General features: G+C 45.2%; 40 non-coding genes across 40 annotated transcripts; all 40 read left to right on the top strand.

Annotated features, from left to right (window-relative positions):
• Positions 1–115: 115 nt before the first annotated feature.
• On the top strand, positions 116–188 carry TRNAV-CAC (transfer RNA valine (anticodon CAC)). The gene has a single exon. It is a non-coding gene; the product is annotated as a tRNA-Val (tRNA).
• Positions 189–866: 678 nt separating this feature from the next.
• On the top strand, positions 867–939 carry TRNAV-UAC (transfer RNA valine (anticodon UAC)). Its single transcript has one exon. It is a non-coding gene; the product is annotated as a tRNA-Val (tRNA).
• A 311-nt stretch (positions 940–1,250) lies between these two features.
• TRNAV-AAC (transfer RNA valine (anticodon AAC)) lies at positions 1,251–1,323 on the top strand. The gene has a single exon. It is a non-coding gene; the product is annotated as a tRNA-Val (tRNA).
• A 141-nt stretch (positions 1,324–1,464) lies between these two features.
• TRNAV-CAC (transfer RNA valine (anticodon CAC)) lies at positions 1,465–1,537 on the top strand. Its single transcript has one exon. It is a non-coding gene; the product is annotated as a tRNA-Val (tRNA).
• A 678-nt stretch (positions 1,538–2,215) lies between these two features.
• On the top strand, positions 2,216–2,288 carry TRNAV-UAC (transfer RNA valine (anticodon UAC)). The gene has a single exon. It is a non-coding gene; the product is annotated as a tRNA-Val (tRNA).
• A 311-nt stretch (positions 2,289–2,599) lies between these two features.
• Positions 2,600–2,672, top strand: TRNAV-AAC (transfer RNA valine (anticodon AAC)). The gene has a single exon. It is a non-coding gene; the product is annotated as a tRNA-Val (tRNA).
• A 141-nt stretch (positions 2,673–2,813) lies between these two features.
• Positions 2,814–2,886, top strand: TRNAV-CAC (transfer RNA valine (anticodon CAC)). The gene has a single exon. It is a non-coding gene; the product is annotated as a tRNA-Val (tRNA).
• Positions 2,887–3,564: 678 nt separating this feature from the next.
• TRNAV-UAC (transfer RNA valine (anticodon UAC)) lies at positions 3,565–3,637 on the top strand. The gene has a single exon. It is a non-coding gene; the product is annotated as a tRNA-Val (tRNA).
• Positions 3,638–3,948: 311 nt separating this feature from the next.
• On the top strand, positions 3,949–4,021 carry TRNAV-AAC (transfer RNA valine (anticodon AAC)). The gene has a single exon. It is a non-coding gene; the product is annotated as a tRNA-Val (tRNA).
• Positions 4,022–4,162: 141 nt separating this feature from the next.
• TRNAV-CAC (transfer RNA valine (anticodon CAC)) lies at positions 4,163–4,235 on the top strand. Its single transcript has one exon. It is a non-coding gene; the product is annotated as a tRNA-Val (tRNA).
• Positions 4,236–4,913: 678 nt separating this feature from the next.
• Positions 4,914–4,986, top strand: TRNAV-UAC (transfer RNA valine (anticodon UAC)). Its single transcript has one exon. It is a non-coding gene; the product is annotated as a tRNA-Val (tRNA).
• A 311-nt stretch (positions 4,987–5,297) lies between these two features.
• TRNAV-AAC (transfer RNA valine (anticodon AAC)) lies at positions 5,298–5,370 on the top strand. The gene has a single exon. It is a non-coding gene; the product is annotated as a tRNA-Val (tRNA).
• Positions 5,371–5,511: 141 nt separating this feature from the next.
• On the top strand, positions 5,512–5,584 carry TRNAV-CAC (transfer RNA valine (anticodon CAC)). Its single transcript has one exon. It is a non-coding gene; the product is annotated as a tRNA-Val (tRNA).
• A 678-nt stretch (positions 5,585–6,262) lies between these two features.
• On the top strand, positions 6,263–6,335 carry TRNAV-UAC (transfer RNA valine (anticodon UAC)). Its single transcript has one exon. It is a non-coding gene; the product is annotated as a tRNA-Val (tRNA).
• Positions 6,336–6,646: 311 nt separating this feature from the next.
• On the top strand, positions 6,647–6,719 carry TRNAV-AAC (transfer RNA valine (anticodon AAC)). Its single transcript has one exon. It is a non-coding gene; the product is annotated as a tRNA-Val (tRNA).
• Positions 6,720–6,860: 141 nt separating this feature from the next.
• On the top strand, positions 6,861–6,933 carry TRNAV-CAC (transfer RNA valine (anticodon CAC)). The gene has a single exon. It is a non-coding gene; the product is annotated as a tRNA-Val (tRNA).
• A 678-nt stretch (positions 6,934–7,611) lies between these two features.
• Positions 7,612–7,684, top strand: TRNAV-UAC (transfer RNA valine (anticodon UAC)). The gene has a single exon. It is a non-coding gene; the product is annotated as a tRNA-Val (tRNA).
• Positions 7,685–7,995: 311 nt separating this feature from the next.
• Positions 7,996–8,068, top strand: TRNAV-AAC (transfer RNA valine (anticodon AAC)). Its single transcript has one exon. It is a non-coding gene; the product is annotated as a tRNA-Val (tRNA).
• A 141-nt stretch (positions 8,069–8,209) lies between these two features.
• TRNAV-CAC (transfer RNA valine (anticodon CAC)) lies at positions 8,210–8,282 on the top strand. The gene has a single exon. It is a non-coding gene; the product is annotated as a tRNA-Val (tRNA).
• Positions 8,283–8,960: 678 nt separating this feature from the next.
• TRNAV-UAC (transfer RNA valine (anticodon UAC)) lies at positions 8,961–9,033 on the top strand. Its single transcript has one exon. It is a non-coding gene; the product is annotated as a tRNA-Val (tRNA).
• A 311-nt stretch (positions 9,034–9,344) lies between these two features.
• On the top strand, positions 9,345–9,417 carry TRNAV-AAC (transfer RNA valine (anticodon AAC)). The gene has a single exon. It is a non-coding gene; the product is annotated as a tRNA-Val (tRNA).
• Positions 9,418–9,558: 141 nt separating this feature from the next.
• TRNAV-CAC (transfer RNA valine (anticodon CAC)) lies at positions 9,559–9,631 on the top strand. Its single transcript has one exon. It is a non-coding gene; the product is annotated as a tRNA-Val (tRNA).
• A 678-nt stretch (positions 9,632–10,309) lies between these two features.
• On the top strand, positions 10,310–10,382 carry TRNAV-UAC (transfer RNA valine (anticodon UAC)). The gene has a single exon. It is a non-coding gene; the product is annotated as a tRNA-Val (tRNA).
• Positions 10,383–10,693: 311 nt separating this feature from the next.
• TRNAV-AAC (transfer RNA valine (anticodon AAC)) lies at positions 10,694–10,766 on the top strand. The gene has a single exon. It is a non-coding gene; the product is annotated as a tRNA-Val (tRNA).
• A 141-nt stretch (positions 10,767–10,907) lies between these two features.
• On the top strand, positions 10,908–10,980 carry TRNAV-CAC (transfer RNA valine (anticodon CAC)). Its single transcript has one exon. It is a non-coding gene; the product is annotated as a tRNA-Val (tRNA).
• Positions 10,981–11,658: 678 nt separating this feature from the next.
• Positions 11,659–11,731, top strand: TRNAV-UAC (transfer RNA valine (anticodon UAC)). The gene has a single exon. It is a non-coding gene; the product is annotated as a tRNA-Val (tRNA).
• Positions 11,732–12,042: 311 nt separating this feature from the next.
• On the top strand, positions 12,043–12,115 carry TRNAV-AAC (transfer RNA valine (anticodon AAC)). Its single transcript has one exon. It is a non-coding gene; the product is annotated as a tRNA-Val (tRNA).
• A 141-nt stretch (positions 12,116–12,256) lies between these two features.
• On the top strand, positions 12,257–12,329 carry TRNAV-CAC (transfer RNA valine (anticodon CAC)). Its single transcript has one exon. It is a non-coding gene; the product is annotated as a tRNA-Val (tRNA).
• Positions 12,330–13,007: 678 nt separating this feature from the next.
• Positions 13,008–13,080, top strand: TRNAV-UAC (transfer RNA valine (anticodon UAC)). Its single transcript has one exon. It is a non-coding gene; the product is annotated as a tRNA-Val (tRNA).
• A 311-nt stretch (positions 13,081–13,391) lies between these two features.
• On the top strand, positions 13,392–13,464 carry TRNAV-AAC (transfer RNA valine (anticodon AAC)). Its single transcript has one exon. It is a non-coding gene; the product is annotated as a tRNA-Val (tRNA).
• A 141-nt stretch (positions 13,465–13,605) lies between these two features.
• On the top strand, positions 13,606–13,678 carry TRNAV-CAC (transfer RNA valine (anticodon CAC)). The gene has a single exon. It is a non-coding gene; the product is annotated as a tRNA-Val (tRNA).
• A 678-nt stretch (positions 13,679–14,356) lies between these two features.
• TRNAV-UAC (transfer RNA valine (anticodon UAC)) lies at positions 14,357–14,429 on the top strand. Its single transcript has one exon. It is a non-coding gene; the product is annotated as a tRNA-Val (tRNA).
• A 311-nt stretch (positions 14,430–14,740) lies between these two features.
• Positions 14,741–14,813, top strand: TRNAV-AAC (transfer RNA valine (anticodon AAC)). The gene has a single exon. It is a non-coding gene; the product is annotated as a tRNA-Val (tRNA).
• Positions 14,814–14,954: 141 nt separating this feature from the next.
• On the top strand, positions 14,955–15,027 carry TRNAV-CAC (transfer RNA valine (anticodon CAC)). The gene has a single exon. It is a non-coding gene; the product is annotated as a tRNA-Val (tRNA).
• Positions 15,028–15,705: 678 nt separating this feature from the next.
• TRNAV-UAC (transfer RNA valine (anticodon UAC)) lies at positions 15,706–15,778 on the top strand. The gene has a single exon. It is a non-coding gene; the product is annotated as a tRNA-Val (tRNA).
• A 311-nt stretch (positions 15,779–16,089) lies between these two features.
• On the top strand, positions 16,090–16,162 carry TRNAV-AAC (transfer RNA valine (anticodon AAC)). Its single transcript has one exon. It is a non-coding gene; the product is annotated as a tRNA-Val (tRNA).
• A 141-nt stretch (positions 16,163–16,303) lies between these two features.
• Positions 16,304–16,376, top strand: TRNAV-CAC (transfer RNA valine (anticodon CAC)). Its single transcript has one exon. It is a non-coding gene; the product is annotated as a tRNA-Val (tRNA).
• Positions 16,377–17,054: 678 nt separating this feature from the next.
• On the top strand, positions 17,055–17,127 carry TRNAV-UAC (transfer RNA valine (anticodon UAC)). The gene has a single exon. It is a non-coding gene; the product is annotated as a tRNA-Val (tRNA).
• A 311-nt stretch (positions 17,128–17,438) lies between these two features.
• TRNAV-AAC (transfer RNA valine (anticodon AAC)) lies at positions 17,439–17,511 on the top strand. Its single transcript has one exon. It is a non-coding gene; the product is annotated as a tRNA-Val (tRNA).
• Positions 17,512–17,652: 141 nt separating this feature from the next.
• Positions 17,653–17,725, top strand: TRNAV-CAC (transfer RNA valine (anticodon CAC)). Its single transcript has one exon. It is a non-coding gene; the product is annotated as a tRNA-Val (tRNA).
• Positions 17,726–17,778: the final 53 nt, after the last annotated feature.

Genomic DNA, 17,778 nt, shown 5'->3' with positions numbered 1-17,778 from the left:
TTTCACGCAGGCTCCACTTACGCATGCATGAGTCTTTACCTGTCTGGCTTAATCATATTCATGAAAAGCTCTACTTTTCCTCTTTCAGGGCTCCAGGACAAGCAAGAAGTGTCTGGTTTCTGTAGTGTAGTGGTTATCACGTTCGCCTCACACGCGAAAGGTCCCCGGTTCGAAACCGGGCAGAAACAGTGTCTACCTTTAACTTTTTGCCATCCAAAGCACTCCTCCTTCCCTTGCTCCATACGCTTGCAAGCTGGCCCTCAATGTGACTGGCCAGTGTCTTTTCTTCACTCACTTTCTCAGGCAACTGCTAATAGCCTCTTTCAGACTGCCTCTCAACCATCCCTACATGCATATCCATCTAAGAGAGATCTAAAACTCAACTTGCAAAACACCAAGCTTTGTCTCTTTTCCTTCTCCCTAGATACTGCACTATCTAGAAGTAGAACTGTCCTACCACCTGCTTTGTAAGTTTATATTGCCTGGAATTTGCCTTTGACTCCAACCTCCCTTGTCTTCTTCCTATCCAGCCCTTCTCCAAGTACTGCCACTTTGGTTGCCGTCGCATCATCTGCAAAGTTCAGGCTTTCCCAGTAGTTAAGACTTATGATATTTTGCTGCATGCCATGGTTGTCTTTCCCCTCCCCACCTTTCTATTCCCGAATGCCTTTTTTTTTACTCAAGCATACTCTATTGACCTAAGCCCAACATTTTAGATGTTGTTACCTCTCATAGCTACTTTATTGCTCCCTTTCTCATGTGGAAGGTTCTTTTGAGTATTAGTTCCCAATATGCCAGTTGTCTATGTTCCTATGCGAGCACTGCTTTCTTCTTGGTAGCAAAATTGCAATCAGTTTCCACCGGAGGTTTCTGTAGTGTAGTGGTTATCACGTTTGCTTTACACGCAAAAGGTCCCCAGCTCGAAACTGGGCAGAAACAGCGATGCTTTTTGTTCCATAAAGTGGTCTATTCCCCTCCTTTCTAAAGAAGATTTTTGGCCTCCAATGCTAGCTGCACCTTGACAAAACTCACATTAGTCTGCCTACTCCTCTTGATCCAGTTGTCTCCAAGCAAAAGAGCTGGAGTTAGTCCAAAGTAGCGTGTTAGCTTGATCAGGACAGATGTGGATCCTAGTTGTTGCGTGTGGTTAAAATGAGCTGCGTGTGGTTAAAATGAGCTGCACGTGGTTAAAACAAGCTTTGCTTGGGTAAAATGAGCCGCTTGTGGGTACACCCTGAGAAGTGTAGGTGGTTTCTGTAGTGTAGTGGTTATCACGTTCGCCTAACACGCGAAAGGTCCCCAGTTCGAAACTGGGCAGAAACATGGCTTTTTCTCTGGTCTTCTTTCCTTTTCACGCAGGCTCCACTTACGCATGCATGAGTCTTTACCTGTCTGGCTTAATCATATTTATGAAAAGCTCTACTTTTCCTCTTTCGGGGCTCCAGAACAAGCAAGAAGTGTCTGGTTTCTGTAGTGTAGTGGTTATCACGTTCGCCTCACACGCGAAAGGTCCCCGGTTCGAAACTGGGCAGAAACAGTGTCTACCTTTAACTTTTTGCCATCCAAAGCACTCCTCCTTCCCTTGCTCCATACGCTTGCAAGCTGGCCCTCAATGTGACTGGCCAGTGTCTTTTCTTCACTCACTTTCTCAGGCAACTGCTAATAGCCTCTTTCAGACTGCCTCTCAGCCATCCCTACATGCATATCCATCTAAGAGAGATCTAAAACTCAACTTGCAAAACACCAAGCTTTGTCTCTTTTCCTTCTCCCTAGATACTGCACTATCTAGAAGTAGAACTGTCCTACCACCTGCTTTTTAAGTTTATATTGCCTGGAATTTGCCTTTGACTCCAACCTCCCTTGTCTTCTTCCTATCCAGCCCTTCTCCAAGTACTGCCACTTTGGTTGCCGTCGCATCATCTGCAAAGTTCAGGCTTTCCCAGTAGTTAAGACTCATTATATTTTGCTGCATGCCATGGTTGTCTTTCCCCTCCCCACCTTTCTATTCCCGAATGCCTTTTTTTTTACTCAAGCATACTCTATTGACCTAAGCCCAACATTTTAGATGTTGTTACCTCTCATAGTTACTTTATTGCTCCCTTTCTCATGTGGAAGGTTCTTTTGAGTATTAGTTCCCAATATGCCAGTTGTCTATGTTCCTATGCGAGCACTGCTTTCTTCTTGGTAGCAAAATTGCAATCAGTTTCCACCGGAGGTTTCTGTAGTGTAGTGGTTATCACGTTTGCTTTACACGCAAAAGGTCCCCAGCTCGAAACTGGGCAGAAACAGCGATGCTTTTTGTTCCATAAAGTGGTCTATTCCCCTCCTTTCTAAAGAAGATTTTTGGCCTCCAATGCTAGCTGCACCTTGACAAAACTCACATTAGTCTGCCTACTCCTCTTGATCCAGTTGTCTCCAAGCAAAAGAGCTGGAGTTAGTCCAAAGTAGCGTGTTAGCTTGATCAGGACAGATGTGGATCCTAGTTGTTGCGTGTGGTTAAAATGAGCTGCGTGTGGTTAAAATGAGCTGCACGTGGTTAAAACAAGCTTTGCTTGGGTAAAATGAGCCGCTTGTGGGTACACCCTGAGAAGTGTAGGTGGTTTCTGTAGTGTAGTGGTTATCACGTTCGCCTAACACGCGAAAGGTCCCCAGTTCGAAACTGGGCAGAAACATGGCTTTTTCTCTGGTCTTCTTTCCTTTTCACGCAGGCTCCACTTACGCATGCATGAGTCTTTACCTGTCTGGCTTAATCATATTCATGAAAAGCTCTACTTTTCCTCTTTCGGGGCTCCAGGACAAGCAAGAAGTGTCTGGTTTCTGTAGTGTAGTGGTTATCACGTTCGCCTCACACGCGAAAGGTCCCCGGTTCGAAACCGGGCAGAAACAGTGTCTACCTCTAACTTTTTGCCATCCAAAGCACTCCTCCTTCCCTTGCTCCATACGCTTGCAAGCTGGCTCTCAATGTGACTGGCCAGTGTCTTTTCTTCACTCACTTTCTCAGGCAACTGCTAATAGCCTCTTTCAGACTGCCTCTCAGCCATCCCTACATGCATATCCATCTAAGAGAGATCTAAAACTCAACTTGCAAAACACCAAGCTTTGTCTCTTTTCCTTCTCCCTAGATACTGCACTATCTAGAAGTAGAACTGTCCTACCACCTGCTTTGTAAGTTTATATTGCCTGGAATTTGCCTTTGACTCCAACCTCCCTTGTCTTCTTCCTATCCAGCCCTTCTCCAAGTACTGCCACTTTGGTTGCCGTCGCATCATCTGCAAAGTTCAGGCTTTCCCAGTAGTTAAGACTTATGATATTTTGCTGCATGCCATGGTTGTCTTTCCCCTCCCCACCTTTCTATTCCCGAATGCCTTTTTTTTTACTCAAGCATACTCTATTGACCTAAGCCCAACATTTTAGATGTTGTTACCTCTCATAGCTACTTTATTGCTCCCTTTCTCATGTGGAAGGTTCTTTTGAGTATTAGTTCCCAATATGCCAGTTGTCTATGTTCCTATGCGAGCACTGCTTTCTTCTTGGTAGCAAAATTGCAATCAGTTTCCACCGGAGGTTTCTGTAGTGTAGTGGTTATCACGTTTGCTTTACACGCAAAAGGTCCCCAGCTCAAAACTGGGCAGAAACAGCGATGCTTTTTGTTCCATAAAGTGGTCTATTCCCCTCCTTTCTAAAGAAGATTTTTGGCCTCCAATGCTAGCTGCACCTTGACAAAACTCACATTAGTCTGCCTACTCCTCTTGATCCAGTTGTCTCCAAGCAAAAGAGCTGGAGTTAGTCCAAAGTAGCGTGTTAGCTTGATCAGGACAGATGTGGATCCTAGTTGTTGCGTGTGGTTAAAATGAGCTGCGTGTGGTTAAAATGAGCTGCACGTGGTTAAAACAAGCTTTGCTTGGGTAAAATGAGCCGCTTGTGGGTACACCCTGAGAAGTGTAGGTGGTTTCTGTAGTGTAGTGGTTATAACGTTCGCCTAACACGCGAAAGGTCCCCAGTTCAAAACTGGGCAGAAACATGGCTTTTTCTCTGGTCTTCTTTCCTTTTCACGCAGGCTCCACTTACGCATGCATGAGTCTTTACCTGTCTGGCTTAATCATATTCATGAAAAGCTCTACTTTTCCTCTTTCGGGGCTCCAGGACAAGCAAGAAGTGTCTGGTTTCTGTAGTGTAGTGGTTATCACGTTCGCCTCACACGCGAAAGGTCCCCGGTTCGAAACCGGGCAGAAACAGTGTCTACCTTTAACTTTTTGCCATCCAAAGCACTCCTCCTTCCCTTGCTCCATACGCTTGCAAACTGGCCCTCAATGTGACTGGCCAGTGTCTTTTCTTCACTCACTTTCTCAGGCAACTGCTAATAGCCTCTTTCAGACTGCCTCTCAGCCATCCCTACATGCATATCCATCTAAGAGAGATCTAAAACTCAACTTGCAAAACACCAAGCTTTGTCTCTTTTCCTTCTCCCTAGATACTGCACTATCTAGAAGTAGAACTGTCCTACCACCTGCTTTGTAAGTTTATATTGCCTGGAATTTGCCTTTGACTCCAACCTCCCTTGTCTTCTTCCTATCCAGCCCTTCTCCAAGTACTGCCACTTTGGTTGCCGTCGCATCATCTGCAAAGTTCAGGCTTTCCCAGTAGTTAAGACTTATGATATTTTGCTGCATGCCATGGTTGTCTTTCCCCTCCCCACCTTTCTATTCCCGAATGCCTTTTTTTTTACTCAAGCATACTCTATTGACCTAAGCCCAACATTTTAGATGTTGTTACCTCTCATAGCTACTTTATTGCTCCCTTTCTCATGTGGAAGGTTCTTTTGAGTATTAGTTCCCAATATGCCAGTTGTCTATGTTCCTATGCGAGCACTGCTTTCTTCTTGGTAGCAAAATTGCAATCAGTTTCCACTGGAGGTTTCTGTAGTGTAGTGGTTATCACGTTTGCTTTACACGCAAAAGGTCCCCAGCTTGAAACTGGGCAGAAACAGCGATGCTTTTTGTTCCATAAAGTGGTCTATTCCCCTCCTTTCTAAAGAAGATTTTTGGCCTCCAATGCTAGCTGCACCTTGACAAAACTCACATTAGTCTGCCTACTCCTCTTGATCCAGTTGTCTCCAAGCAAAAGAGCTGGAGTTAGTCCAAAGTAGCGTGTTAGCTTGATCAGGACAGATGTGGATCCTAGTTGTTGCGTGTGGTTAAAATGAGCTGCGTGTGGTTAAAATGAGCTGCACGTGGTTAAAACAAGCTTTGCTTGGGTAAAATGAGCCGCTTGTGGGTACACCCTGAGAAGTGTAGGTGGTTTCTGTAGTGTAGTGGTTATAACGTTCGCCTAACACGCGAAAGGTCCCCAGTTCAAAACTGGGCAGAAACATGGCTTTTTCTCTGGTCTTCTTTCCTTTTCACGCAGGCTCCACTTACGCATGCATGAGTCTTTACCTGTCTGGCTTAATCATATTCATGAAAAGCTCTACTTTTCCTCTTTCGGGGCTCCAGGACAAGCAAGAAGTGTCTGGTTTCTGTAGTGTAGTGGTTATCACGTTCGCCTCACACGCGAAAGGTCCCCGGTTCGAAACCGGGCAGAAACAGTGTCTACCTTTAACTTTTTGCCATCCAAAGCACTCCTCCTTCCCTTGCTCCATACGCTTGCAAACTGGCCCTCAATGTGACTGGCCAGTGTCTTTTCTTCACTCACTTTCTCAGGCAACTGCTAATAGCCTCTTTCAGACTGCCTCTCAGCCATCCCTACATGCATATCCATCTAAGAGAGATCTAAAACTCAACTTGCAAAACACCAAGCTTTGTCTCTTTTCCTTCTCCCTAGATACTGCACTATCTAGAAGTAGAACTGTCCTACCACCTGCTTTGTAAGTTTATATTGCCTGGAATTTGCCTTTGACTCCAACCTCCCTTGTCTTCTTCCTATCCAGCCCTTCTCCAAGTACTGCCACTTTGGTTGCCGTCGCATCATCTGCAAAGTTCAGGCTTTCCCAGTAGTTAAGACTTATGATATTTTGCTGCATGCCATGGTTTTCTTTCCCCTCCCCACCTTTCTATTCCCGAATGCCTTTTTTTTTACTCAAGCATACTCTATTGACCTAAGCCCAACATTTTAGATGTTGTTACCTCTCATAGCTACTTTATTGCTCCCTTTCTCATGTGGAAGGTTCTTTTGAGTATTAGTTCCCAATATGCCAGTTGTCTATGTTCCTATGCGAGCACTGCTTTCTTCTTGGTAGCAAAATTGCAATCAGTTTCCACCGGAGGTTTTTGTAGTGTAGTGGTTATCACATTTGCTTTACACGCAAAAGGTCCCCAGCTCGAAACTGGGCAGAAACAGCAATGCTTTTTGTTCCATAAAGTGGTCTATTCCCCTCCTTTCTAAAGAAGATTTTTGGCCTCCAATGCTAGCTGCACCTTGACAAAACTCACATTAGTCTGCCTACTCCTCTTGATCCAGTTGTCTCCAAGCAAAAGAGCTGGAGTTAGTCCAAAGTAGCGTGTTAGCTTGATCAGGACAGATGTGGATCCTAGTTGTTGCGTGTGGTTAACATGAGCTGCGTGTGGTTAAAATGAGCTGCACGTGGTTAAAACAAGCTTTGCTTGGGTAAAATGAGCCGCTTGTGGGTACACCCTGAGAAGTGTAGGTGGTTTCTGTAGTGTAGTGGTTATCACGTTCGCCTAACACGCGAAAGGTCCCCAGTTCGAAACTGGGCAGAAACATGGCTTTTTCTCTGGTCTTCTTTCCTTTTCACGCAGGCTCCACTTACGCATGCATGAGTCTTTACCTGTCTGGCTTAATCATATTCATGAAAAGCTCTACTTTTCCTCTTTTGGGGCTCCAGGACAAGCAAGAAGTGTCTGGTTTCTGTAGTGTAGTGGTTATCACGTTCGCCTCACACGCGAAAGGTCCCCGGTTCGAAACCGGGCAGAAACAGTGTCTACCTTTAACTTTTTGCCATCCAAAGCACTCCTCCTTCCCTTGCTCCATACGCTTGCAAGCTGGCCCTCAATGTGACTGGCCAGTGTCTTTTCTTCACTCACTTTCTCAGGCAACTGCTAATAGCCTCTTTCAGACTGCCTCTCAGCCATCCCTACATGCATATCCATCTAAGAGAGATCTAAAACTCAACTTGCAAAACACCAAGCTTTGTCTCTTTTCCTTCTCCCTAGATACTGCACTATCTAGAAGTAGAACTGTCCTACCACCTGCTTTGTAAGTTTATATTGCCTGGAATTTGCCTTTGACTCCAACCTCCCTTGTCTTCTTCCTATCCAGCCCTTCTCCAAGTACTGCCACTTTGGTTGCCGTCGCATCATCTGCAAAGTTCAGGCTTTCCCAGTAGTTAAGACTTATGATATTTTGCTGCATGCCATGGTTGTCTTTCCCCTCCCCACCTTTCTATTCCCGAATGCCTTTTTTTTTACTCAAGCATACTCTATTGACCTAAGCCCAACATTTTAGATGTTGTTACCTCTCATAGCTACTTTATTGCTCCCTTTCTCATGTGGAAGGTTCTTTTGAGTATTAGTTCCCAATATGCCAGTTGTCTATGTTCCTATGCGAGCACTGCTTTCTTCTTGGTAGCAAAATTGCAATCAGTTTCCACCGGAGGTTTCTGTAGTGTAGTGGTTATCACGTTTGCTTTACACGCAAAAGGTCCCCAGCTCAAAACTGGGCAGAAACAGCGATGCTTTTTGTTCCATAAAGTGGTCTATTCCCCTCCTTTCTAAAGAAGATTTTTGGCCTCCAATGCTAGCTGCACCTGGACAAAACTCACATTAGTCTGCCTACTCCTCTTGATCCAGTTGTCTCCAAGCAAAAGAGCTGGAGTTAGTCCAAAGTAGCGTGTTAGCTTGATCAGGACAGATGTGGATCCTAGTTGTTGCATGTCGTTAACATGAGCTGCGTGTGGTTAAAATGAGCTGCACGTGGTTAAAACAAGCTTTGCTTGGGTAAAATGAGCTGCTTGTGGGTACACCCTGAGAAGTGTAGGTGGTTTCTGTAGTGTAGTGGTTATCACGTTCGCCTAACACGCGAAAGGTCCCCAGTTCGAAACTGGGCAGAAACATGGCTTTTTCTCTGGTCTTCTTTCCTTTTCACGCAGGCTCCACTTACGCATGCATGAGTCTTTACCTGTCTGGCTTAATCATATTCATGAAAAGCTCTACTTTTCCTCTTTCGGGGCTCCAGGACAAGCAAGAAGTGTCTGGTTTCTGTAGTGTAGTGGTTATCACGTTCGCCTCACACGCGAAAGGTCCCCGGTTCGAAACCGGGCAGAAACAGTGTCTACCTTTAACTTTTTGCCATCCAAAGCACTCCTCCTTCCCTTGCTCCATACGCTTGCAAGCTGGCCCTCAATGTGACTGGCCAGTGTCTTTTCTTCACTCACTTTCTCAGGCAACTGCTAATAGCCTCTTTCAGACTGCCTCTCAACCATCCCTACATGCATATCCATCTAAGAGAGATCTAAAACTCAACTTGCAAAACACCAAGCTTTGTCTCTTTTCCTTCTCCCTAGATACTGCACTATCTAGAAGTACAACTGTCCTACCACCTGCTTTGTAAGTTTATATTGCCTGGAATTTGCCTTTGACTCCAACCTCCCTTGTCTTCTTCCTATCCAGCCCTTCTCCAAGTACTGCCACTTTGGTTGCCGTCGCATCATCTGCAAAGTTCAGGCTTTCCCAGTAGTTAAGACTTATGATATTTTGCTGCATGCCATGGTTGTCTTTCCCCTCCCCACCTTTCTATTCCCGAATGCCTTTTTTTTTACTCAAGCATACTCTATTGACCTAAGCCCAACATTTTAGATGTTGTTACCTCTCATAGCTACTTTATTGCTCCCTTTCTCATGTGGAAGGTTCTTTTGAGTATTAGTTCCCAATATGCCAGTTGTCTATGTTCCTATGCGAGCACTGCTTTCTTCTTGGTAGCAAAATTGCAATCAGTTTCCACCGGAGGTTTCTGTAGTGTAGTGGTTATCACGTTTGCTTTACACGCAAAAGGTCCCCAGCTCGAAACTGGGCAGAAACAGCGATGCTTTTTGTTCCATAAAGTGGTCTATTCCCCTCCTTTCTAAAGAAGATTTTTGGCCTCCAATGCTAGCTGCACCTTGACAAAACTCACATTAGTCTGCCTACTCCTCTTGATCCAGTTGTCTCCAAGCAAAAGAGCTGGAGTTAGTCCAAAGTAGCGTGTTAGCTTGATCAGGACAGATGTGGATCCTAGTTGTTGCGTGTGGTTAAAATGAGCTGCGTGTGGTTAAAATGAGCTGCACGTGGTTAAAACAAGCTTTGCTTGGGTAAAATGAGCCGCTTGTGGGTACACCCTGAGAAGTGTAGGTGGTTTCTGTAGTGTAGTGGTTATCACGTTCGCCTAACACGCGAAAGGTCCCCAGTTCGAAACTGGGCAGAAACATGGCTTTTTCTCTGGTCTTCTTTCCTTTTCACGCAGGCTCCACTTACGCATGCATGAGTCTTTACCTGTCTGGCTTAATCATATTCATGAAAAGCTCTACTTTTCCTCTTTCGGGGCTCCAGGACAAGCAAGAAGTGTCTGGTTTCTGTAGTGTAGTGGTTATCACGTTCGCCTCACACGCGAAAGGTCCCCGGTTCGAAACCGGGCAGAAACAGTGTCTACCTCTAACTTTTTGCCATCCAAAGCACTCCTCCTTCCCTTGCTCCATACGCTTGCAAGCTGGCTCTCAATGTGACTGGCCAGTGTCTTTTCTTCACTCACTTTCTCAGGCAACTGCTAATAGCCTCTTTCAGACTGCCTCTCAGCCATCCCTACATGCATATCCATCTAAGAGAGATCTAAAACTCAACTTGCAAAACACCAAGCTTTGTCTCTTTTCCTTCTCCCTAGATACTGCACTATCTAGAAGTAGAACTGTCCTACCACCTGCTTTGTAAGTTTATATTGCCTGGAATTTGCCTTTGACTCCAACCTCCCTTGTCTTCTTCCTATCCAGCCCTTCTCCAAGTACTGCCACTTTGGTTGCCGTCGCATCATCTGCAAAGTTCAGGCTTTCCCAGTAGTTAAGACTTATGATATTTTGCTGCATGCCATGGTTGTCTTTCCCCTCCCCACCTTTCTATTCCCGAATGCCTTTTTTTTTACTCAAGCATACTCTATTGACCTAAGCCCAACATTTTAGATGTTGTTACCTCTCATAGCTACTTTATTGCTCCCTTTCTCATGTGGAAGGTTCTTTTGAGTATTAGTTCCCAATATGCCAGTTGTCTATGTTCCTATGCGAGCACTGCTTTCTTCTTGGTAGCAAAATTGCAATCAGTTTCCACCGGAGGTTTCTGTAGTGTAGTGGTTATCACGTTTGCTTTACACGCAAAAGGTCCCCAGCTCAAAACTGGGCAGAAACAGCGATGCTTTTTGTTCCATAAAGTGGTCTATTCCCCTCCTTTCTAAAGAAGATTTTTGGCCTCCAATGCTAGCTGCACCTTGACAAAACTCACATTAGTCTGCCTACTCCTCTTGATCCAGTTGTCTCCAAGCAAAAGAGCTGGAGTTAGTCCAAAGTAGCGTGTTAGCTTGATCAGGACAGATGTGGATCCTAGTTGTTGCGTGTGGTTAAAATGAGCTGCGTGTGGTTAAAATGAGCTGCACGTGGTTAAAACAAGCTTTGCTTGGGTAAAATGAGCCGCTTGTGGGTACACCCTGAGAAGTGTAGGTGGTTTCTGTAGTGTAGTGGTTATAACGTTCGCCTAACACGCGAAAGGTCCCCAGTTCAAAACTGGGCAGAAACATGGCTTTTTCTCTGGTCTTCTTTCCTTTTCACGCAGGCTCCACTTACGCATGCATGAGTCTTTACCTGTCTGGCTTAATCATATTCATGAAAAGCTCTACTTTTCCTCTTTCGGGGCTCCAGGACAAGCAAGAAGTGTCTGGTTTCTGTAGTGTAGTGGTTATCACGTTCGCCTCACACGCGAAAGGTCCCCGGTTCGAAACCGGGCAGAAACAGTGTCTACCTTTAACTTTTTGCCATCCAAAGCACTCCTCCTTCCCTTGCTCCATACGCTTGCAAGCTGGCCCTCAATGTGACTGGCCAGTGTCTTTTCTTCACTCACTTTCTCAGGCAACTGCTAATAGCCTCTTTCAGACTGCCTCTCAGCCATCCCTACATGCATATCCATCTAAGAGAGATCTAAAACTCAACTTGCAAAACACCAAGCTTTGTCTCTTTTCCTTCTCCCTAGATACTGCACTATCTAGAAGTAGAACTGTCCTACCACCTGCTTTGTAAGTTTATATTGCCTGGAATTTGCCTTTGACTCCAACCTCCCTTGTCTTCTTCCTATCCAGCCCTTCTCCAAGTACTGCCACTTTGGTTGTCGTCGCATCATCTGCAAAGTTCAGGCTTTCCCAGTAGTTAAGACTTATGATATTTTGCTGCATGCCATGGTTGTCTTTCCCCTCCCCACCTTTCTATTCCCGAATGCCTTTTTTTTTACTCAAGCATACTCTATTGACCTAAGCCCAACATTTTAGATGTTGTTACCTCTCATAGCTACTTTATTGCTCCCTTTCTTATGTGGAAGGTTCTTTTGAGTATTAGTTCCCAATATGCCAGTTGTCTATGTTCCTATGCGAGCACTGCTTTCTTCTTGGTAGCAAAATTGCAATCAGTTTCCACCGGAGGTTTCTGTAGTGTAGTGGTTATCACGTTTGCTTTACACGCAAAAGGTCCCCAGCTCAAAACTGGGCAGAAACAGCGATGCTTTTTGTTCCATAAAGTGGTCTATTCCCCTCCTTTCTAAAGAAGATTTTTGGCCTCCAATGCTAGCTGCACCTTGACAAAACTCACATTAGTCTGCCTACTCCTCTTGATCCAGTTGTCTCCAAGCAAAAGAGCTGGAGTTAGTCCAAAGTAGCGTGTTAGCTTGATCAGGACAGATGTGGATCCTAGTTGTTGCGTGTGGTTAAAATGAGCTGCGTGTGGTTAAAATGAGCTGCACGTGGTTAAAACAAGCTTTGCTTGGGTAAAATGAGCCGCTTGTGGGTACACCCTGAGAAGTGTAGGTGGTTTCTGTAGTGTAGTGGTTATAACGTTCGCCTAACACGCGAAAGGTCCCCAGTTCAAAACTGGGCAGAAACATGGCTTTTTCTCTGGTCTTCTTTCCTTTTCACGCAGGCTCCACTTACGCATGCATGAGTCTTTACCTGTCTGGCTTAATCATATTCATGAAAAGCTCTACTTTTCCTCTTTCGGGGCTCCAGGACAAGCAAGAAGTGTCTGGTTTCTGTAGTGTAGTGGTTATCACGTTCGCCTCACACGCGAAAGGTCCCCGGTTCGAAACCGGGCAGAAACAGTGTCTACCTTTAACTTTTTGCCATCCAAAGCACTCCTCCTTCCCTTGCTCCATACGCTTGCAAACTGGCCCTCAATGTGACTGGCCAGTGTCTTTTCTTCACTCACTTTCTCAGGCAACTGCTAATAGCCTCTTTCAGACTGCCTCTCAGCCATCCCTACATGCATATCCATCTAAGAGAGATCTAAAACTCAACTTGCAAAACACCAAGCTTTGTCTCTTTTCCTTCTCCCTAGATACTGCACTATCTAGAAGTAGAACTGTCCTACCACCTGCTTTGTAAGTTTATATTGCCTGGAATTTGCCTTTGACTCCAACCTCCCTTGTCTTCTTCCTATCCAGCCCTTCTCCAAGTACTGCCACTTTGGTTGCCGTCGCATCATCTGCAAAGTTCAGGCTTTCCCAGTAGTTAAGACTTATGATATTTTGCTGCATGCCATGGTTGTCTTTCCCCTCCCCACCTTTCTATTCCCGAATGCCTTTTTTTTTACTCAAGCATACTCTATTGACCTAAGCCCAACATTTTAGATGTTGTTACCTCTCATAGCTACTTTATTGCTCCCTTTCTCATGTGGAAGGTTCTTTTGAGTATTAGTTCCCAATATGCCAGTTGTCTATGTTCCTATGCGAGCACTGCTTTCTTCTTGGTAGCAAAATTGCAATCAGTTTCCACTGGAGGTTTCTGTAGTGTAGTGGTTATCACGTTTGCTTTACACGCAAAAGGTCCCCAGCTTGAAACTGGGCAGAAACAGCGATGCTTTTTGTTCCATAAAGTGGTCTATTCCCCTCCTTTCTAAAGAAGATTTTTGGCCTCCAATGCTAGCTGCACCTTGACAAAACTCACATTAGTCTGCCTACTCCTCTTGATCCAGTTGTCTCCAAGCAAAAGAGCTGGAGTTAGTCCAAAGTAGCGTGTTAGCTTGATCAGGACAGATGTGGATCCTAGTTGTTGCGTGTGGTTAAAATGAGCTGCGTGTGGTTAAAATGAGCTGCACGTGGTTAAAACAAGCTTTGCTTGGGTAAAATGAGCCGCTTGTGGGTACACCCTGAGAAGTGTAGGTGGTTTCTGTAGTGTAGTGGTTATAACGTTCGCCTAACACGCGAAAGGTCCCCAGTTCAAAACTGGGCAGAAACATGGCTTTTTCTCTGGTCTTCTTTCCTTTTCACGCAGGCTCCACTTACGCATGCATGAGTCTTTACCTGTCTGGCTTAATCATATTCATGAAAAGCTCTACTTTTCCTCTTTCGGGGCTCCAGGACAAGCAAGAAGTGTCTGGTTTCTGTAGTGTAGTGGTTATCACGTTCGCCTCACACGCGAAAGGTCCCCGGTTCGAAACCGGGCAGAAACAGTGTCTACCTTTAACTTTTTGCCATCCAAAGCACTCCTCCTTCCCTTGCTCCATACGCTTGCAAACTGGCCCTCAATGTGACTGGCCAGTGTCTTTTCTTCACTCACTTTCTCAGGCAACTGCTAATAGCCTCTTTCAGACTGCCTCTCAGCCATCCCTACATGCATATCCATCTAAGAGAGATCTAAAACTCAACTTGCAAAACACCAAGCTTTGTCTCTTTTCCTTCTCCCTAGATACTGCACTATCTAGAAGTAGAACTGTCCTACCACCTGCTTTGTAAGTTTATATTGCCTGGAATTTGCCTTTGACTCCAACCTCCCTTGTCTTCTTCCTATCCAGCCCTTCTCCAAGTACTGCCACTTTGGTTGCCGTCGCATCATCTGCAAAGTTCAGGCTTTCCCAGTAGTTAAGACTTATGATATTTTGCTGCATGCCATGGTTGTCTTTCCCCTCCCCACCTTTCTATTCCCGAATGCCTTTTTTTTTACTCAAGCATACTCTATTGACCTAAGCCCAACATTTTAGATGTTGTTACCTCTCATAGCTACTTTATTGCTCCCTTTCTCATGTGGAAGGTTCTTTTGAGTATTAGTTCCCAATATGCCAGTTGTCTATGTTCCTATGCGAGCACTGCTTTCTTCTTGGTAGCAAAATTGCAATCAGTTTCCACCGGAGGTTTTTGTAGTGTAGTGGTTATCACATTTGCTTTACACGCAAAAGGTCCCCAGCTCGAAACTGGGCAGAAACAGCAATGCTTTTTGTTCCATAAAGTGGTCTATTCCCCTCCTTTCTAAAGAAGATTTTTGGCCTCCAATGCTAGCTGCACCTTGACAAAACTCACATTAGTCTGCCTACTCCTCTTGATCCAGTTGTCTCCAAGCAAAAGAGCTGGAGTTAGTCCAAAGTAGCGTGTTAGCTTGATCAGGACAGATGTGGATCCTAGTTGTTGCGTGTGGTTAACATGAGCTGCGTGTGGTTAAAATGAGCTGCACGTGGTTAAAACAAGCTTTGCTTGGGTAAAATGAGCCGCTTGTGGGTACACCCTGAGAAGTGTAGGTGGTTTCTGTAGTGTAGTGGTTATCACGTTCGCCTAACACGCGAAAGGTCCCCAGTTCGAAACTGGGCAGAAACATGGCTTTTTCTCTGGTCTTCTTTCCTTTTCACGCAGGCTCCACTTACGCATGCATGAGTCTTTACCTGTCTGGCTTAATCATATTCATGAAAAGCTCTACTTTTCCTCTTTTGGGGCTCCAGGACAAGCAAGAAGTGTCTGGTTTCTGTAGTGTAGTGGTTATCACGTTCGCCTCACACGCGAAAGGTCCCCGGTTCGAAACCGGGCAGAAACAGTGTCTACCTTTAACTTTTTGCCATCCAAAGCACTCCTCCTTCCCTTGCTCCATACGCTTGCAAGCTGGCCCTCAATGTGACTGGCCAGTGTCTTTTCTTCACTCACTTTCTCAGGCAACTGCTAATAGCCTCTTTCAGACTGCCTCTCAGCCATCCCTACATGCATATCCATCTAAGAGAGATCTAAAACTCAACTTGCAAAACACCAAGCTTTGTCTCTTTTCCTTCTCCCTAGATACTGCACTATCTAGAAGTAGAACTGTCCTACCACCTGCTTTGTAAGTTTATATTGCCTGGAATTTGCCTTTGACTCCAACCTCCCTTGTCTTCTTCCTATCCAGCCCTTCTCCAAGTACTGCCACTTTGGTTGCCGTCGCATCATCTGCAAAGTTCAGGCTTTCCCAGTAGTTAAGACTTATGATATTTTGCTGCATGCCATGGTTGTCTTTCCCCTCCCCACCTTTCTATTCCCGAATGCCTTTTTTTTTACTCAAGCATACTCTATTGACCTAAGCCCAACATTTTAGATGTTGTTACCTCTCATAGCTACTTTATTGCTCCCTTTCTCATGTGGAAGGTTCTTTTGAGTATTAGTTCCCAATATGCCAGTTGTCTATGTTCCTATGCGAGCACTGCTTTCTTCTTGGTAGCAAAATTGCAATCAGTTTCCACCGGAGGTTTCTGTAGTGTAGTGGTTATCACGTTTGCTTTACACGCAAAAGGTCCCCAGCTCAAAACTGGGCAGAAACAGCGATGCTTTTTGTTCCATAAAGTGGTCTATTCCCCTCCTTTCTAAAGAAGATTTTTGGCCTCCAATGCTAGCTGCACCTGGACAAAACTCACATTAGTCTGCCTACTCCTCTTGATCCAGTTGTCTCCAAGCAAAAGAGCTGGAGTTAGTCCAAAGTAGCGTGTTAGCTTGATCAGGACAGATGTGGATCCTAGTTGTTGCATGTCGTTAACATGAGCTGCGTGTGGTTAAAATGAGCTGCACGTGGTTAAAACAAGCTTTGCTTGGGTAAAATGAGCTGCTTGTGGGTACACCCTGAGAAGTGTAGGTGGTTTCTGTAGTGTAGTGGTTATCACGTTCGCCTAACACGCGAAAGGTCCCCAGTTCGAAACTGGGCAGAAACATGGCTTTTTCTCTGGTCTTCTTTCCTTTTCACGCAGGCTCCACTTACGCATGCATGAGTCTTTACCTGTCTGGCTTAATCATATTCATGAAAAGCTCTACTTTTCCTCTTTCGGGGCTCCAGGACAAGCAAGAAGTGTCTGGTTTCTGTAGTGTAGTGGTTATCACGTTCGCCTCACACGCGAAAGGTCCCCGGTTCGAAACCGGGCAGAAACAGTGTCTACCTTTAACTTTTTGCCATCCAAAGCACTCCTCCTTCCCTTGCTCCATACGCTTGCAAGCTGGCCCTCAATGTGACTGGCCAGTGTCTTTTCTTCACTCACTTTCTCAGGCAACTGCTAATAGCCTCTTTCAGACTGCCTCTCAACCATCCCTACATGCATATCCATCTAAGAGAGATCTAAAACTCAACTTGCAAAACACCAAGCTTTGTCTCTTTTCCTTCTCCCTAGATACTGCACTATCTAGAAGTACAACTGTCCTACCACCTGCTTTGTAAGTTTATATTGCCTGGAATTTGCCTTTGACTCCAACCTCCCTTGTCTTCTTCCTATCCAGCCCTTCTCCAAGTACTGCCACTTTGGTTGCCGTCGCATCATCTGCAAAGTTCAGGCTTTCCCAGTAGTTAAGACTTATGATATTTTGCTGCATGCCATGGTTGTCTTTCCCCTCCCCACCTTTCTATTCCCGAATGCCTTTTTTTTTACTCAAGCATACTCTATTGACCTAAGCCCAACATTTTAGATGTTGTTACCTCTCATAGCTACTTTATTGCTCCCTTTCTCATGTGGAAGGTTCTTTTGAGTATTAGTTCCCAATATGCCAGTTGTCTATGTTCCTATGCGAGCACTGCTTTCTTCTTGGTAGCAAAATTGCAATCAGTTTCCACCGGAGGTTTCTGTAGTGTAGTGGTTATCACGTTTGCTTTACACGCAAAAGGTCCCCAGCTCGAAACTGGGCAGAAACAGCGATGCTTTTTGTTCCATAAAGTGGTCTATTCCCCTCCTTTCTAAAGAAGATTTTTGGCCTCCAATGCTAGCTGCACCTTGACAAAACTCACATTAGTCTGCCTACTCCTCTTGATCCAGTTGTCTCCAAGCAAAAGAGCTGGAGTTAGTCCAAAGTAGCGTGTTAGCTTGATCAGGACAGATGTGGATCCTAGTTGTTGCGTGTGGTTAAAATGAGCTGCGTGTGGTTAAAATGAGCTGCACGTGGTTAAAACAAGCTTTGCTTGGGTAAAATGAGCCGCTTGTGGGTACACCCTGAGAAGTGTAGGTGGTTTCTGTAGTGTAGTGGTTATCACGTTCGCCTAACACGCGAAAGGTCCCCAGTTCGAAACTGGGCAGAAACATGGCTTTTTCTCTGGTCTTCTTTCCTTTTCACGCAGGCTCCACTTACGCATGCATGAGTCTTTACCTGTCTGGCTTAATCATATTCATGAAAAGCTCTACTTTTCCTCTTTCGGGGCTCCAGAACAAGCAAGAAGTGTCTGGTTTCTGTAGTGTAGTGGTTATCACGTTCGCCTCACACGCGAAAGGTCCCCGGTTCAAAACTGGGCAGAAACAGTGTCTACCTTTAACTTTTTGCCATCCAAAGCACTCCTCCTTCCCTTGCTCCA

Source organism: Hyperolius riggenbachi, chromosome 4, assembly GCF_040937935.1.
Source record: "Hyperolius riggenbachi isolate aHypRig1 chromosome 4, aHypRig1.pri, whole genome shotgun sequence".
Classification (NCBI taxonomy): domain Eukaryota; kingdom Metazoa; phylum Chordata; class Amphibia; order Anura; family Hyperoliidae; genus Hyperolius; species Hyperolius riggenbachi.
The sequence above is the reverse complement of the archived record's forward strand: the minus strand, read 5'-3'. Positions and strand labels throughout refer to the sequence as shown.